This window comes from Dasypus novemcinctus, chromosome 22 (assembly GCF_030445035.2).
Source record: "Dasypus novemcinctus isolate mDasNov1 chromosome 22, mDasNov1.1.hap2, whole genome shotgun sequence".
NCBI lineage: Eukaryota > Metazoa > Chordata > Mammalia > Cingulata > Dasypodidae > Dasypus > Dasypus novemcinctus.
Genome location: NC_080694.1, coordinates 54,197,382 through 54,215,639, shown reverse-complemented (window position 1 = coordinate 54,215,639; position 18,258 = coordinate 54,197,382). Strand labels below are relative to the sequence as shown.

At 44.3% G+C, this 18,258-nt stretch overlaps 1 long non-coding RNA gene and 1 other non-coding gene across 12 annotated transcripts in view; both read right to left on the bottom strand.

Annotated features, from left to right (window-relative positions):
• The window catches only part of LOC101429050 (uncharacterized), a 399,778-nt gene that overhangs the window by 193,562 nt on the left and 187,958 nt on the right, over positions 1-18,258 (bottom strand). For 4 of the 11 annotated variants that reach the window (XR_011647057.1, XR_011647053.1, XR_011647055.1 and 1 more), the window contains one exon: positions 289-432. The exons of the other annotated variants lie outside the window; for them this stretch is intronic. This is a non-coding gene — a long non-coding RNA (uncharacterized lncRNA). Of the gene's footprint in view, positions 1-288; positions 433-18,258 lie in introns of those variants that run through there. 11 annotated transcript variants of the gene reach the window in all.
• On the bottom strand, positions 6,968-7,129 carry LOC111766933 (U1 spliceosomal RNA). The gene has a single exon (XR_002798852.1). It is a non-coding gene; the product is annotated as a U1 spliceosomal RNA (small nuclear RNA).

The window sequence follows — 18,258 nt, the reverse complement described above, 5'->3', positions numbered from 1 at the left end:
GGTCTTGGCGGGGCTGTTAGGCCACCCTACGCCCAGCTGGTTCATGAACACACGTTCTGCAGTTAACTCGCAGCAGGACTTCTGCAACATCCGCTTCACCCATCTAGAAGCTTCCCTGTTTCCAATTATCATTGCTCTTCATAATACAAGGGAAAAAGTGAACTGTACAGTAAAGAACATTTCTGCAGCCGAACTTAATGGGAGACAGAGCAGAGATTTTTTAGCAACTTAAGTTTAAAAAGGAGCTGGAAAATAATACAACAAACCCACCACTCTTCTGACTCATACTTTTAAGTGCTGAAAGAAAAATGCTTTCCAGTTCTCTGAGCACTGCTATCAGTGATCTCCTGAATCTTGTGACAGCTCCCCCAGCATCCCTGCATGGAATGGCAATGACTCACACACCGAGTAGTAATGTAGAGAAAGCATCATCTAAAAAAAGAAAAGAAAGAAAAAAGGGAATATATTTAGCCCATAAACTGGAAGTAACTGCTCTCCCAAATTATCATTTCACTTTTTACTGTATCTCTCGTAAGGTATTGATCTAATAAGATATCCACTTAATATAATGATGTTAACTCATTTGAGTCTCTTAAGTACAGTTACTAGAATCCCTATTGTACAGACGAGGAAATTGCGGCCCAGAGTGATTAAATAACTTGTCCAAGATGACACAAATAGAAATTAATGGATCTGACCCCAATATCACCCCCCCCTTCCTCTCTCAAGCACACACTCCTTCTTCTCCAAAAGAGTCTTCTTTAAGGAGCTGTCTCTGCACCCAGCTTCCCTCTTCAGTCCCTCTGCAGTCCCCGGTTTTGTGAGTTTATCTTACTTGGCTACTCTGGAGCATGTGATATTGCTGACCCACCCTTTCCTTCTGAAAATTATCTCTTCCCTCAGTTTTCTAGACACCACTTTCTCGTCTGACAACTCCTTCCTTATCATATTCATAAGAAGTAAACTTTCTCCCCCAATTTCCAGCAAAACAATGGCTAATCTATAACTGAATAATTAAGGAAGATTTACTTTAAATCTCTTTCACCCGTTCACCTGTGTGGAGAGGGGGTGTTAAGGCTTCTAATAAATTCTAGAGACTTCAGGATCCAGCTCCTCCAAGGTTTTTCTATTTTACTGCCTCATACCTCTCAATGCCTAGCACAATATTTGGCACCTAGTAAACCTTAGCAAAAATGTATTAAATTCTTTTTTTTTAAAGATTTATTTTTTTATTTCTCTCCCACCCCACCCCAGTTGTCTGTTCTCTGTGTCTATTTGCTGCGTGTTCTTCTTTGTCCACTTCCATTGTTGTTAGTGGCACGGGAATCTGTGTTTCTTTTTTTGTTGCGTCATCTTGTTGTGTCAGTTCTCCGTGTGTGCAGCGCCATCCCTGGGCAGGCTGAACTTTCTTTCGCGCTGGGTGGCTCTCCTTACGGGGCTCACTCCTTGCGCGTGGGGCTCCCCTACATGGGGGACACCCCCGCGTGGCACGGCACTCCTTGCGCGCATCAGCACCACGCATAGGCCAGCTGCACATGGGTCAAGGAGGCCTGGGGTTTGAACCACAGACTTCCCATGTGGTAGACGGACGCCCTAACCACTGGGCCAAGTCCGCTTCCCTAAATTCTATCTTAATAGAACTAAATCCTCACATTGGAAACCACTTTTCCTAGCATACCCTCCTGGTTTTTTTTTTGAGAAAAGCTCCCAAACTATTCTGCTTTCACCTTCCTTTCAAGGGCTCTGACACGGGCTCTACACAAGAGCTAAAGCAGTAGAAAAAGCTCTCCGTTTTACCTGTTGTGTGTGATTCCCTGAGCCCTGCCACCTCTCAGTGTCCACGGCAACGCCAAGCTGCTGTTTGGTGGCAGTCACCACAGGACGCGGCCACTGCACAGCTGCTGTGTCTCCACCGGCATTTGTGCCCTCAGAGGGTCTCACCCCAAATAAGAAAACAGTAAATGAGACTAGAACATTCCATTTTCCTGCGTTTTCTAATTAAATTAACTGAGTTAAATTCTTGAAAACCTAATAAGAGAAAATTAGAGGAAGCGCAAAAGGTGTGTGCATGTTCAAGTCAGCTGACGTTGGTGAAGGGTAAATTAAATTAGCTACCCGTGAAATTCACCGTAATACCCCACCGACTAGAAAGTTATACAGGCAGTGTTTTGTCCTTTGTTACCTTCCTATGAAGTCTTTGCTTTACATCCTGGCCTCTCTAAACCTTTTCCATCGCATCCCTTTCTAAATTCCACGTTCTCAAACCGCCTTCAGATCTCTGGCCTGCACAGATGTTCTCCTATTAGTTCTACACTCCGCCTAATGGGGTGTTAATAGGCTGTTCTGGTTTATTCTACAAAAATCAATGGTGTAGATCCTCCCAGGTAAATAAGCTACCCTGGTAGGGATGGCTATCCACAGAGCATTAGGAACCATTTGATAAGGGATTGCCTCAAGGAACAAAAGTTCATCCTTGGGAAATTAGAACTTTCTTAAGCTGATTTTTGGCCTGTATGTTTTAGATAGTGAGGCTAATTTCCGACCTCATTCCATACTTCTTAAAAACCCTGCGAGGTAGCAGGTCCTCACTCTTTATCCAAAAGACGGCAAAACACTGAGGCAGGATTTAGCAGAGAATGATGATTACTGAGTTACAAATTTAGGGGGACAGCTAGCTGTACAAGAGAGGATTTTTTTTTTAATCTGGGAAAAAGAAAATAAAACATACCATATTCCCCTGGCAAATCAAAATAGGACACACAGAGGGAAACAGTAGAATAAAATGACAGACATGACGTTGCCCGAAGGAAGTATCAATTGTTAAGATCTTGAAAAGGATTACTTTGCTTTGAAAGAATGAGAAAAGCCTTTCGTAACCTCCGAGAGTTATCGAAAGCATATTTCCTTTTTTGCTGGACTTGTCTGGGGTTATTTGAGCATTGAGAGTGAAGGCTTTTTTGTTTTTCTAAAGAACACAGGAGTAAAATGATCATGACCGAGCCAGGAGGCTCGACTTTCAGGGAGACAACTGTCTCTAAAGCTCAGCTATCTCAAAGGTTCAAACTCCACCCAGACAAAGCAGAGACAAACCAAGGCTGGGGGTGTGGGGATTTGGAAGCAGCCCCCGAGAGGTGGATTCTATCACCGTCTTACTGAAGAATTACCCACTGCATACTGATCAGTGAACAACTGGTTGGCTTTTAGTTGGTTTTCTTACTGTTTCTAAATTCTCTGCGGGCAGTAGACCCTCTTCCTGGCTGTTCAGGGGGCTGTCTCTGCCTACAGGCCCCCACTCTTGAGGAAGAGCACACAGTAGGAACGTGATTATCACTGTCCCCCACGAGGTCTCCCTAATCGCCACTGCCCCCACCCCACCCCAGGGGCTCCCCTATTGTGTCTCTCCTTACACAAGTTGTCATTTTCTCTTTATAGGTCTTTATCTTGCTAGATAAATCTTAACACGGACTCTGAATTTACTTTTCCCATAATTTCCAAATGACTTGCGAAGTGCCTGAAACACAAGAGGCACTCCGTAGATTCACTGATCTAATAAAAATTCGTTGAGCATCTATTTTCCCTCAGGCCTTTGTCGAGGTGCTGGCCTTACAACAGAGAACAAAACAAAATGGCCAGCCTTCATGGAGCTTATATTCAAGCGCTGTTTGAATGGATATAGAGAGGCGCATTAGCGGGTCAACACTGCCTCTTGAGAGCTCGGAAAGTGCACTCAGCGAAACAAAAAGAAAACACACGTATGTGCCTGTTTTTACATAATTCTTTTAAATTGTGAAAGTGAAATCAAGGCTTGATTTCTAAATGACATTTAGAAGCCTGGAATTAACAGTCAACCTATTAACTTGTCTTTAGTAATGATCAATCTCAAAGGACAGAGTCAGGGCCTTTCCATTCCATCACACATTACCATCAGGCCCACGAATACATGCTCCTTGTATGCAATGGAAATTGTCTTCAAAACCTGAAAACCACAGGGCACGGGGCGGTTAATAACGACCAATCTTGGGAAGCGGACTTGGCCCAGTGGTTAGGGCGTCCGTCTACCACACGGGAGGTCCACGGTTCAAACCCCGGGCCTCCTTGACCTGTGTGGAACTGGCCCATGCGCAGTGCTGATGTGAGCAAGGAGTGCCCTGCCACGCTGGGGTGTCCCCCGCGTAAGGGAGCCCCACGCGCAAGGAGTGAGCCCTGTAAGGAGAGCCACCCAGCGCGAAAGAAAGTGCAACCTGCCCAGGAATGGTGCAGCACACACACAGAGCTGACATAACAAGACGATGCAACAAAAAGAAACACAGATTCCCGTGCCACTGACAACAACAGAAGCTGACAAAGAAGACACAGCAAATAGACACAGAGAACAGAGAACTGGGGCGGGGCAGAAGAGATAAATAAAATAAATAAATCTTTAAAAAATAATAATAATAAGGACCAATCTTCCCCCACAATCCAATAATAAAAACCAGTATCTGCAGATTACTTAGAATTCTCAAAATGCTTTCATTTCACATGCCTTCTTCCACTTGAACCCTCTAGTAATAACGTGACACAGAGAGCTTAGGGTTTCTTACCACTAGTATCTTTTTCTATGGATGTGTAAGTGGAGGCTCAAGGAGTTTACCTAACTTGCCTCATTTCACACAATGCTAAGCTGCGCAGTCAACCTTAAAGGCCAAGCCAGGACTCCAGCACCAACGGCCGTGGTCTTTCCAACTGCGGCATACTATCGACGAGAAGAGTGACTGGCCGAAAATGGAACTGAAAATATACAGAATTCCCAAATCAAACATGAGTCTCCCTTCCCTACACACCAACACCCCCCCCCCCCAAACTCAAGAGCCGCAGGCAAATCCACCACTTCCCAGTGATGAGGGGCCTGATGGTAGAGTCACCAGATAGTAGAAGGTATTTATTCATAAATAGTCTCCATAATTACATCACTCACTTCTGGATGGCCGAAGACAGTCATCTCATCTTACTAACCACATGGTCAGAGAGGCCAAACCCTGTCCTGTAAGCTCCCACAGGACCAGGCTCCGTCCTCAGGTGTCCCAGCCCTGGCATGCAGCTGTGCGCTCTGCAAAGATTCAATGAACGAATGAAAGAATGAGCCAATGATGAAAGGACTGCGCGCCCAACTGTAAAAAGTGGCTTAAGAATTTGGGTTAAAATTTTCTTTTTCTTCATAGAATCCTGTTAAGTTTTGAGCCCTCTCATGGCAGAGATGCTGTGTTCCCATATAAATCACATGCCCAACACCAGATGGTGGCATGCTGGTGTGGCATGTGTGTTGCATCAATATTTGCTCATTGATTTATTACGCAAATACCACTACTGAGTCACGGATGTCTGGAAGATCAAGCGATTTTAATAATTAGTGCATGAGGTGGGAAAGGGCCTTGAGAAAAACTAGGGGTGAGTGCGACGTATTGAGAGTGATCCTGGGCTACCTGAAAATATGCTGGATGGAAATATATTTCCATGGCAAAATAAATAAAATTATATTAAAAGATACATATAGAGACAACCTTCAAGAGTAATACCACCTCTATGGTTTTACACACACGTGTGCACGCACACACAATAAAGGAAGCATGCCAAGTAACAAAAGAACCCTCAACCCGGCTGGGAGCCTAAGGAAATACTCTGTTTGCTTGCAGTGCAAAGATATCAACTGCTGCTCTAGGAAATTAAAAAGGCTCATTAGAATGTCTACAATCATTAAATTTTTAAAGATCCTTCTGACTAAAAGTATATGCCAACATACTAAACATGGTATTAGTTAGAGCCTAGATTGAATGAGGTGTTTTGATCAACTGAGTTTCTGATTCATTAAAGGTTAACCAGAAAATCATTTATGATTGAAAAAAGAAAATCAGAGTCTTTTAGTTGGAAGGGACAGTAGAGATCATCCAATTAAATCTCCCACCCAGTACAAGGTTGCCTCTCTATCGTTATCACCGGGATCTTTAGCAAAGGCATTAATTAGTCCATTTTCCCATGTAATGAACATAATTTAATCTTTCTTTGATGATTAAGAATTTTCAAGTAGTGCAAGGTCAGGTTTTTGAATAGGGAATTTTTAAGGTACCGAATTGCAGATGGTGCTGTTCTTAGAACAGCAGGTCAAATGTACGCCGTTCCCAGGAAAACACGGGAAACGGTACTTTAAAAATCAAAATCCTGGATGTGTTTTACATTCATCTAACTCTTCCTCCTAAGAGAAATGCTCAAAGAGAACATATGTTGATTAAAGAGTTGGGATTGTTGAGTTATGGTTATCTGGAGTTTAATTTTGTCCTCATTCAGAAAAGCAATTCCAAGAGCTCTTCCTAGCAGCGCAGGCAGTCAGATCACAGCCAAAGGCAACAATGCTGATAAGGCTTAATTGAAAACTCTTTTGAATTATTAATGATAATAACATAATTGCTGCCTTCAGATAAATACATTTATTTCAACTGAGCTTGTCCGATTTAAGAGCATACTATGATACACTAGGACGCCCTTAAAAGGTACAACAGGTTTAGGTCATTTTATACAATAGATGTAGTCCTCAAAACTGGAGAAAGGGAGAAGTGTTTTGGTAAATGTAACCATATTTAAAATGCTTTAGGTGAACTCAGCTGTCTAAAGTTGTCCCACAATAATCATTCCTTCCACAATATCAGTTGCCACCTAATTGATATTTCACTTACAATTTTAAATCTTTGAATGTTTGTTTTTCCTAAAGTAAAGCACAACTTTATAGGATGTCTTCTTCCAGAACTTCTAAGATACTTTAAGATGCACAACCAAAAAGCACACTAATGGTCTTTACCCTCATGAAGCTAAGATTCTAGTAAGACAGACAAAAAATAGATATATACATAATGACAGGAGATATGTTCTACAAAGGAAAACAGGATAAAGGGATACAGTGTGTTTGGGGCTGGGTGTATTAATTTTTTTTTTTAACCAGGGGGGAGCACGAACGCAATCCCCCACTACCACGTTATGCAGCCAAGTTTCCCACATTTGGAGAAATCGCAGGGGTCAGCACATCCGGAGAGCAATGGATAAGTCTCACCCTGGGAAAACCACCTTCACGATCACGGTATCTCCCCTGTCAGGCAAGTATGGGTGTGTTAATTTACAACAATTAGTTGGGGACCCCTCATCTGACATCTGAGCAGACCCGAAGGAAGTAAAGGCCAGTTATTTGAACAGGAAATGCAGAAGTCCTAAAACAAAGCCATGCTTGCTTGGCCACATTCAAGCAATAGTTGCAGGAAGAACAGCAAAGCGAGCGAAGAGGAGGAAAACGGTAGAAAGTGAGGTCCCAGCGGTAGTGGGGGTGCTCAGGCCGGGTGTAGTGGGTGCTGTTGTCTACCATGCAGGAATCCCTTGAGGTCCGAGCTCCGTATCCCTCCAGCTGCTGGACGGGGCCTGCCGGCGGCTCACAGCCAAGTTCCTCTCCAGGGCTCTGCATGTCAGAGGAAACCACCTTGTCCAAGTTTACTCGCCCCCCTCGGGTACAGCCTCACTGGGCCATGTCTGGAGGGTCATTCCAGCCCCAGAGGTCCCCCTAAGATCAGCTGAGGTCTCCTTCTACCCAAGCCTTCTTCCCTCACCCCTCAAATGGGGTATTTCCTAGGGTGCCTCCAACCAGCAAATCTGAGTCTCAGAGTCCGTTTCCTGGGGAATCCAACCTACTCCTTGGGGTTTTCACTTGGGAAGCCTTTGGAGGTGGAAGGAGAGAGTGGCACCATCTGATTTCTGTTACGTCAGCGTTGCCCTGGCTGCACTGTACGGACAGAGTTCACCGGCAAGGACGTGAGTGAGCTCTGCAGGGTGTCGTGGCCATAGACCCAGTGAGGCATCAGACACTGAAAGCATCTCACAGGGAGAGCGGACAGGCTCTGCGGTGGGTGAGCTGTGGAAAGTTCTCAAAATCCTGAGAGCAGGGCCGCTCCAGTCCTTGTAAATTCACGTCTCTAGATACACAGGCCCTATACATATGATAATTTTCTATAGTCCCAAGTTGTTGGATTGTTTTTTAAGAATTATTATTGAATGATATTTATATTCCAGGGGGGCCAGAGTTTAACCATTATTCTTGATCTTGAATTTAAAAGATCAAATGTTTCCTATCTTATTAGCTGAAGTAATACTAACAGTCAAAATGGCTAAATAAAGGATTAGATCGTTTCTACTTACCAGACCCTGAACAGTCCCACCACCACATATGGCCCTAGACAGAGTTAAAAATTTGAAGGAATATTCAAGAAGTATGTTAAGGATTCCAGGGGGCTCCCCACCTGAATGTTCTTCCTTCAATGTTCCCATTCCCACTTGGTGAGCTCTACTCAACCATTTAAGCCAGAAATAGAAGGGCCCCAACTCTTACCTGCTCACCTGCTCTCAAACACCCTCCACACACACACACACTACACAATACCGCATCACAGTCGTCACAAAGGCCCAACAATTTCATCTCTAAATATTACTCACATCCATGTCCTCCTGACTCCCTCCAATGTCCTTGGCCTTAATTCACGTCTTCATCCTATTTTGCAATAACAACCCAACTGGTTTTCCTATATTAAGTCTCTTTCTAGTTCCCATTTTAATCCATCATCCGTACTGTAGGAAGAGTAATCAGTAGAGTACATACCTCACAACTAGAGGAATGACCTCTAGCTCAAGACCGGACCTCTACTTGGCTCTCTAGCCTTGTCTCCCTCCACTCTACCTTTCCCTTTTATAACCTACCGAAACCAAACATTTGTGGTTATCTGACCATACCATGATACTTAAAACTCAGATCGGGAAGTGGATTTGGCTCAACCGATAGAGCATCCACCTACTACATGGGAGGCCCAGACTTCAAACCCAGGGCCTCCTGACCCGTGTGGTGAGCTGGCTCATGTGCAGTGCTGATGCGCGCAAGGAGTGCTGTGCCACACAGGGGTGTCCCCCGCATAGGGGAGCCCCACACACAAGAAACGCACCCTGCAAGGAGAGCTGCCCCATGCAAAAAAAGCACAGCCGCCCAGGAGTGGTGCCGCATACACGGAGGAGCTGATGCAGCAAGATGACACACACACACACAAAAAGAGACACAGATTCCTGGTGCCACTGACAAGAAGGCAAGCAGACAGAGAAGAACACACAGCGAATGGACAGAGAGAGCAGACAATGGGGGATGGGGGGGATAAAAATAAATGAATAAATCTTAAAAAAAAAAAAAATCCTCTGTCTAGAAAACACACCAGTCTTCCTACATTTGATGAACCCCAGGTCATCCTTTAAGGCCCACCGAGGGTATTTTCCCAAAAATGCCCCTGATTCCAGCCCCTGCCCGAATGGATCAGTTATCTTCCCAGCACCCTTCCCACACAGTGCTGAAGGCATCTATCTATGGAGGCACCAAACACCCCCAGTCTCTAAGCTCCTTAGAACAGAGCTTATTCTTACCCGTCTTTATATTTCAGAGGTAGTATGGTACCCAGAAGCTGATGGACACCAAAAAAAAAGACAAAAAAAGGACACCAAAAGAGAAGGGAAAAAAAAAAAATGACTGAGCTTAACTATTATTCTATTATTCTTGCCTAATAGTCATACAAAGGGGACCCTGGAATAATAGTCTTAAAAAGAAAAAATACCGACTTTTGGCAAAAAGAGAAAATAAACTTATGAACAATACAATGGAGTTTTCTTTTTTTTCTTTTTTTTTTTTTTTTAGTTCTTTTTTTTTTTTTAATTTTTTTATTTTTTATTGAATTTGTAATAATATTACATTAAAAATATATATGTGAGGTCCCATTCAACCCCACCCCCCCACCCCCCCTCTCCCCCCCCCCAACAACACTCGTTCCCATCATCATGACACATCCATACAATGGAGTTTTCAAACAACATCGTCAACGACAACAAATACCAAAAGTGTTTTTGACTGCAAATATTCATGGGGGTTCTTAAAAAGGGGTCCATGCGTGGAGTTGTCCTGGATAGTGCTTCACGGACAATTACGGGACACTGTAGATCCCCCCAGGGCCCACTGGATGAAACGTGAGAGAGTCTGGGCTATGATGTGGACCATTGACTATGGGGTGCAGTGATGCTCAGAGATGAACTTACCAGGTGCAATGGATGTATCACGATGATGGGAGAGAGTGTTGCTGTGGGGGGAGTGGGGGGCGGGGGCGGTGGGGTTGAATGGGACCTCATATATTTTTTTTAATGTAATTAAAAATAATAATAATAAATTAAAAAAAAAAAGGGGTCCATGAGCTTGAATTGAAATTCAGAAAAACATTATTCTTATGGGGATGTGTTGGTGTGAGTGTGATATATTTATTAAGTAATACACAGTACAGTGTGGACTTAGTAAGCGGTCCGTGGTTTTCACCTCACTGGCAAAGGGGTCGGTAGAACAAAAAAGGTTAGGAATCCCTGCTTTAAAATATCCCAGTCTCAGCTGTTCCTCCTGCCCCTTCTAAAGCACAATATATATAACAGGGGGCCAAAATGCATTATTAACTAGCGCATATGGCTATCTGGTCTCAGAAAGCCACACAAGCAAAACGCCAGCTGCTGAAGAAACTGAAAACATCTCTTGGCTATTTACTATAGATCTGTGAATGGTGGAGTAATACAAGGGAAAAAGTGAATTCTTTTCAGGATTTATTTCCCTCCAGTTTTAGGGTATATTTCCTTCCCCTGTCATCTCCAGACTTGGAACACTTAAAATAGAATTGCTGGCAAATTTGGGTGTGAAAAGGAATTCTACTTTTTGAAAACGTTACTAATCCAAAAGAAGTTCAAGTGTTAAATGGGCCCTCACCCATCGGTTATAAGCCTTGCCAAGAAATTTCTATCAATGTGAATCAGTTAAATATTATTTTTTGCCAAAAGCACTAACAGAGAACAGGGGGTGGGGAAGGCGGAGTGAGAGGAAGAGAAAACCAGACAAGGAAAAGTCCCGGACAAGATCAAGGTCAAGCCCCGGTCAAGGTCAAGTCCCGGTGCACCCGTCTAGCCATGCGGTCACGGGGCTCCTGCTCGGTTTCTTCCAGAGGGATGTGTCCTCACAAACCTTCTGAGAGCACGGTCAGGGGGAGGCGACAGGCAGGCACTGTGTGAACCACCAGGGCCAAGAGTCTGATCGGTGCAGGGAGCACAGACACAGCGAAGCTTCCACAGAGAAAAACCACCGAGGGCAGAAGAGGCCCAAGGGCTGGGAGACCCGGTAGTTAGAGGACAGCCTTTTTTTAAACTCAGTGGAAAAGGCACCAGTGTAATTACCGAAGCCACCAGGCCTGTCTGCCAAACTGCGCTGATGTGGCCTCTTGACCAGGTTTTATTCTTGGCTTCTGCTGCCCTCCCTCCCTGCCTGCTCTCAATACTACATAAACAAGCAGTGCCTTGCTTCGTGTACCACTAACGCTCCCTCACCTACCACCTCCTCGTTTGTTCTGGCATCCCCTTCAGAGGGCAGGGCATCTGTGAATCGGGTAAAGCCATCCAACAACGTCAGGGTTACTTCCAAGAATCTCCTTCCATGGTCCCAAAGCTCATTGTGAATCTTCCTATCAGATACGTAACAGCGGGGATCCCGACACAGTAATAAATAATACGGTTTATTGCAAATTTATTATCAACATATGTAATGGTTAAATATACAATAAAATATAAATTACTCTATTAATCTGAAATGATAAATGCTCAGACAGTTTTGTCATTTATCTCCACTTGGATGCTCTAATAATAGATGGTGGGGATGGGATGGCAGGGAGTTCTTGGTTGCACTTTCAGTTCTCTCCTGAATTTCAATCACTCCCATGTCTTTTGGTGGTCTATAAAACTGTGCCAAGAATTCCCCAATTACTCTCTCTAGCTCATTCCTGCTTGCTTAAATCCAGACTCAGCTATCCAAGGACCTGGTGGCCATTTCAGACACACACCGCTTAAAAATGAAGCCGTCCCCTTCCTCTTGAGGCATTTCTTTCACCATCCAGCAGTGTCTCTTGCCACATCCTTTGGCACCAGCCTCTTCGCTGTACCTCAACCTCCCCTCCGGTCACTACAGCGAGCATGCCAGGGCGGCACGCTCTTAACCAAGAAAGGCTATACTTCCCTCAGACTGAAGTCTACTTGTCGAGGATCTCTGCCGAAGAGGATCTTTCACCTGACGAAACCTTTGTCAACCTTTCCAAAGTGAGAACCTGAGAAGGCGACTCCCATTTCACAACAGCACCTCGTCCAAGGAAAAGACCTCAGGAATGAAACACCCCACTGCACACCACCAGCCAAAAGGACTCGATGGAGCTGGGTAAAAAGTAAGGAGGGGCAAAGCCCGGATGAACTGGGATGGGGACAGAGAGGAGAAAGCGGTGGCAGGAAGGATACCAAAAGAGCTGGGCCTGCGGGAAATTCACGGCTGCTCTAGAGTTCTCTGCAAATTCCAGACCCTGCACAGCTTCCGCTCAATGTTACAGCATGTCCCCGACCTGCTGGAAAATAGCTCAGGTGGAGGTCCTCCAGGAGGACGCATTTCTTTCACACCGGACTCTCACGGCAACTTCAAGGAGACTTTCAAATAACACAGCTGAGGCCGCTGACAGCCTCCGCTCGGTTCTCCTTTGTGGAGAGAATATTTCAATCAGTGGTTGGATGTTCACGAGGGCCTTGCTTTCCCATCTCCTGGAAGCAGAGTCACCATTTCCAGGCCTGCCCCACACAAGGAGCGTTGACTGTAGACTCCCAGACACCCCCGCAACTGGGGGCAGCCGGCAGCACAGAGGCCGTGTGTGCCGCTTTCTATAGCAGAATTCTTCTTACCCCAGGGTTAAGCTGATTACTCAAAAGTCTGAAGACTTCTCCGGCCCCCATTCCAGCCTGCTCACATTTTCCTGAGGTTGATTGACTGTAGGAAAACAAGTGCTGCATTATGCTGGACAACTTGGAATGAGCTCAGTTTGGGTTTCAAGTTCCCTGTCAGAGCAACCCCAAGGCCACAGGGCCTGTGGAAACCCCAGACGCCCAGTGGCTCAGGAGGGCCTGGGCTAAGGCAAGAAGTCCTGACTTCATACCGAACGGACGCCTTCCAAACCCAGACAGGCCACTTCCCAGGTGTCTTCCAACGCATTCGGGGGAGCAAGGTGGTAAGCAACTGGCTCTGGACTCTTCCTGCAAGGCAGAGGGCTCTGGGGCTCGGCAGGGATTTCCTCAGACTGGCACCATCCGCGCACTGGCTGCCTGACATGCGACAGCGCCAACCGCGGCGACCATTACTAATCTGCCCGGGCTGGGAGGGCCAGGCCCGGAACACGATGCCTATAGATTTCAAAGGCCGGCTCTCCCTCCGTGCCAGCGAATCCATCTGGGTTGAAAAGCAAGCACAAGGTTAGTCCACTTCGCTTAATTTCAAAGAAAAATCTCCTTTCTAAAGCACTTGGTGTGGGAACCACGTGCCCCGATGTCCATGAACTTGTATGAGATCTCTGGGGGGACGAGGCTTGTAGCTGCATCCTTGGCCAAACGGCGCTAACAAGGCCAGGAGGACAACGTTCCTCAGACAACGAAAGCCTCCAGAGGAGGAGCATGGGGGAATGGCACCGCGGAGCCAGTTGCTGACCGGACCGCAAAGTTTGCTTAACCGACTGGCCAAAGAACCGTAAATGCCAACGGCTCCCCTACCAGGATCAAACGGTGGGAGCCCCCTGGGCAGTGGACCTCGGGCTGGTAAATAAAAACTTAGCTTCACCCACCATCTGATTCGAAAGTCATCCATGAGTGGACTTACTGATATTCTACTATGGAGCTCTGGTGATTAGGAATGGAAGTAAATGTAGCATTGAGATGGACAAAGTGGCCACAGGAGCTGCTGAGGGCAGGGAGTAGGAAGAAGAGATGTGATGTGGGGGCATTTTCAGGACTTGGAGTTGTCCTGGGTGGTTCTGCTGGGACAGTTACTGGACATTGTGTGTCCTCCCATGGCCCACTGGGTGGACTGGGGGAGAGTGCGGACTCTAATGTGGACCATTGACCATGAGGTGCAGCGGTGCTCAGAGACGTATTCACCAAGTGCAATGAAGGTCCCATGATGATGCAGGAGGTTGTGGTTATGGGAGGAGTGGGGTGAGGGAGGCAGGGGATATATGGGGACCTCACATTTTTTTAATGTAACATTAAAAATAAATAAAACACACAAAACAAAAGGCATCCATGAACGCTGTTACCTGCCACTGCCTGGCAAGACTGCACTAAATACCTCCTGGGTGCCAAGAACTTGGTATTTCCTCATGCTTGTACAGTTTCCTTGACCGAGGGACAGGGATGGCTCGAATCTTGTACTCAGCAGAGTAACCCAGACCAGTACAAGAGTCCCCTAAGGCAGGGGCTCCTAACCTTTTTTGCTCCACGGGCCCCTCTGCCAGTCAGGTGAAAACCACGGACCCCCTTCTAAGTCCGCACTATACTGTGCGTTATTGAATAAACACATCACACCTGCACCAGCACGTCCCCACAAGAATGCTAGCTTTTTGAATTTCAGTTCAAGCTCAAAGACCCCTGGTTTGGCAGGGCCCAGTCTACTGGCTTTACAAAGCTACCTCTTAGCCAGGCTTACGAAGTCTTATTGCCGCAACTGGGTAAAAACCTTTTAGATTATTTTGTAAGTACTTTTTTTTTTTTTTGGCATGTCGAGACCAACCGCTGTAATCGTTTCTTTGTAGATGATATATGTTATCCTAGGTCTCCAAGTCAAACAATGACTCAGTCTTTTGGAGTCAAAAAAAACCCTAAGAGCTACAAAACTAAGACATGACTACAAGCTCTAAAGAAACTGGATCTTTTGTTAACAATAATTAAAGGTTTAAAGAAATTTACAGATAAGTGATTTCATCCTCTTAACTCTTGTTTAGCTATCGGTTTCAACATACAACAAATACTTTACAGGGTTTAAAACGGGGCTAGTGATAAAGAGAATTTGTGAGCTAAAACATCATTAATAATTCCTCTAACTCAGATGATTTTCCTTTTTAAACTACAGGCTTGTTAAGCAGCAAGCTGGAGGCTCACAGATTTGACATAGCCGCTTTGGTGTAATTTGAGGAGTGGGTTTGCAAGGGTTCGTACAGGGTAATTTCTTCTTCCAGTTTTTCCAAGCTTCAGGCAACTCCACTCCCATCTCTACAACACTTTCTCAGCCGTTAGACTTCATATCTGGATTTTTCAAAACAAACAACACATAAGACAAAGGGGAATATTTAATATGAGCTCATGGGGAAGAGATGTAGCTCAAATGGTTTAGAGCCTGCTTCCCATATATGAGGTCCCAGGCTCGATCCCTGTACCTCCTAAAAACAAACAAAATTACTCTGGGGAGTGGCTGTACCTCGGTGGTTGAGCGCCTGCCTCCCAAAATTGAGGTCCTGGGTTCAATTTGGTATCTCCTAAAAAACAAACAAAAGAACAACTAGGGAGCACCTGCTTCCCATGTGGGTTTAGTCCCTGGCACCTCCTTTAAAAAAAAAAAAGAGCTCATGTTTCACATCTACTATGCCTTTGCTAACCAATAGGGTACCCGTAGTCAGGTGTACTGAAGATTCCATTCTACTCAACTTATATATATAAATGCATGCATAGGACTAATAGAAAAAGATCTAAACAACCAAGCTCTGAGTGGAGATGGAACAAACCCATGTCTCTTCAAGAGTCCAGTCTATCCCCAAAGAGAAAGCCAGAATCGATACCAACAAAGAGAAGCCCCTACCACTCAAAGAAACTCATTATCCAGGCCAGATGCCTGTAACATCTTGAATTTTGCCAATTTCTTTGTTTGATTTATGACAATTTAATCAAACTTCACTAACCTATTGCTGAAACCTATCGTATGGTGATTTTTTTAAAAATTTCTCTCATCGAATCCATACTTCTGTGAACATTAAAATGTAGATTTTACTGTTTACTCTGCATTTACACAGCTTTAAAAAATACATCGTTACATTTCTGAAGCTTCAAAATATAGATAAAAGAAAGAAGGGACAAGATTTATTTTATTCCCTGCCTCCCCTGGGCAATAGGATTTTACCTGATTTCTAAATAATCCAAAGGAAGATTTCTATAGCGTCCTTTTTTTTTTTTTACACTTCTTTTATTAAAGTTAATAGATCCTACAGTGTCCTTTTAAACCCAGTCCACCAGGAGACCTCACCCTACACCAAGCCCTGGGTGGATCCTGAGATTAGCAAGGACAGATGGACCCTGGGATAAATGGGAAAAAAGCCCTTAAAAACTCACTGCTATGGTTTTTTCTTAAAGAAGAGTTTCTTGCATGAAATATTGACAAAACAGTCAATCTTCCACTCAAGGGTCAGAGAGGAGGGGGAAACAATTCCCAGAGCTAGAGTACTGAGAAATATTTTGGTTCCTGATAAACATGTTGGTGTGATATTAAAAACCAGTCAAGAGTGATCAAAGGAACCTAAATGAAACTCCGTGGGCATTCCTCCTTCATGTGCCATCAGCACCTGCCCCAGGGCTACCCCAGACGAATCAGTATCGCTTGCCCTGGGCTCTGCTGGCAGGAACCACATTTAAATAACACACCACAACTGGTTTTGAAAGCTTGTCTGTTCAAGTGCCCCCTTTCTTTAACATTTCATATATTTGTTCTCTAGATATCCGCCTTTTCTGCAATGATTTTTAAGAGATCAGCCTCTAATCCCTGATTCTTACTCAGGGAAACCAGTTAAGAACCCTTAATGGAAGTAACTGAGGCCAATTAATTACCCCAAAGAGATTCTTAGGGTAACGGGGAGAAATGAATCACTAGAGAACAGAGATCACGAAAAGAAGAAGAGGAGACAAAAAACAAAAAAGGAAAAGGGCCTCTACCTGTACTGTGGCGTTATGTGCAAAATACCAACCTGCAGGCGGAAAGGATTCACTCTAGAAGCTCTCTTCTTTCTAACATAATCCAGTAAACCACCAAAGCACCACTGGGCCAAATCCAAAGTAATTCTAACAGTGCTGATTCATGCAGCTGGCAATGCATCTAATGGTGGAGTCACTGCACTGCGTGACAACGTATTCAAGGCACTGAGGCACAGTCTCTGCCCATAAATATTTTTAAAGAAAAATATTTCCTCCAGATGCCCCATCTATTTTTCCAACCACATACACAGGACAATAAGCAGGGTGGTAAATAAAGACTATCTTTTTAAAGAAGACTCAGTCTCGTTTGCTATTTTTAGACCTTTATTGCTCATTGCAGAACTTGCCATGTCCCCCCAATTCTTCGTCCAATAAATAGCACACTTTTTGTGTCAGATGCTTATTTTCAATATTGATTTTTAAATTCACACACAATTGCAGAGTCCTAGCATTTCCAAGGTGAGAGAGAGCCAGGCAAGCCAACTAGGAAAACTTCTCTGGGGCAAATGAGGAGCCCAAAGCTCAGACAGTGAAGTGACTCGCTCAAAGTCACAAAGGGAGAAACTGGTTAATCAGGTTTTACTGGCCAAACTGAAATGCAAAGACTAATTATGTATATGTGCAAAAAATGTACTTTACCTTTCCAGCTATTTTGCATGGCAATAAATTATAAATAAACCCAAGATTTCTTTTTTTAAAAAAAATATTTGAATTCATGTATTTTTTTAAAAATGTATTGCAACCATTTAATGGAGTGGTTAAATGTACTATTTTTATAACCACCGTTCAAAGCTAAGCACATGTTGAAACTAACTGGACCACCCAAGTAAAAAAATCTAGTTATGCCATTTAACGTTTATTTGGTTTGTTTCTAAATGTGTATTTAAGTGGTAACGTCATAAAGGGAAGAATTAATGGTAATCAATACCAGCTCTGCAACCATGGGGCTCTTCAGTGGTTTAGAGTACTTAGCGAAGACAGCCAAGGAAAAAAGAGGATGCTAACATGAGAAAACTCTACACTGGACTTCGAAAGCAAGTCCCCAGCTATAGGCTATATACTGAAGGTGGAGTTGTCTAAAGACCAAAACATGATTCTCCAAAAGACACTCCTGGGAAGGAAACTGCAGGTATCTTGGAAGCATGGGAAGGTGATAAATGAGCTTCAGTACCAGACAAGAGCGTGCTTCTGTCCTTCTGCTACCTTCAAAACAACATATCACAACTGTAGACTCTAAAATGAAGTGCAAACTTAAAAAGACCCAGAGCCAAGAATACTTTTACCTAAACTTACGGATGGTTCCTATTTCTAAGGAATGCTTGTGCC